Raw genomic sequence first — 294 nt, 5'->3', positions numbered from 1 at the left:
GAAGAGGCAGGGAGGGAGTAGGCGGAGCGGTTCCGGGCGCGCTGCCCCTGTCCCCAGAGCGCCTCCCGCTGGGCGCCGGCGGTGCCGGGGCCTGTCCGCGGGCGCGCCGCGGGGCCGCCCAACGCGGCGGGGCTGCCCCGGGCCCGGCCCCGCTCCCTGCGCGGCGGAGAGCTCGCCTCCCTTCGAGCGGCGGTTCCTCTCGGTTGTCCCGGTGGCGCGGGTGCGTGTCCTGCTCCCTCCCTGCCTCTTCCCCTCCCTCCCGCCTGCGCTCCGCCCCGGGAGCCACTTCCCACT

The sequence above is a fragment of the Corvus kubaryi genome, unplaced genomic scaffold (genome assembly GCF_017639235.1).
Source record: "Corvus kubaryi isolate FWS band 111438036 unplaced genomic scaffold, C.kubaryi_AGA036_p1.0 37264, whole genome shotgun sequence".
Classification (NCBI taxonomy): Eukaryota; Metazoa; Chordata; class Aves; order Passeriformes; family Corvidae; genus Corvus; species Corvus kubaryi.
Note: the sequence above shows the minus strand (reverse complement) of the source record.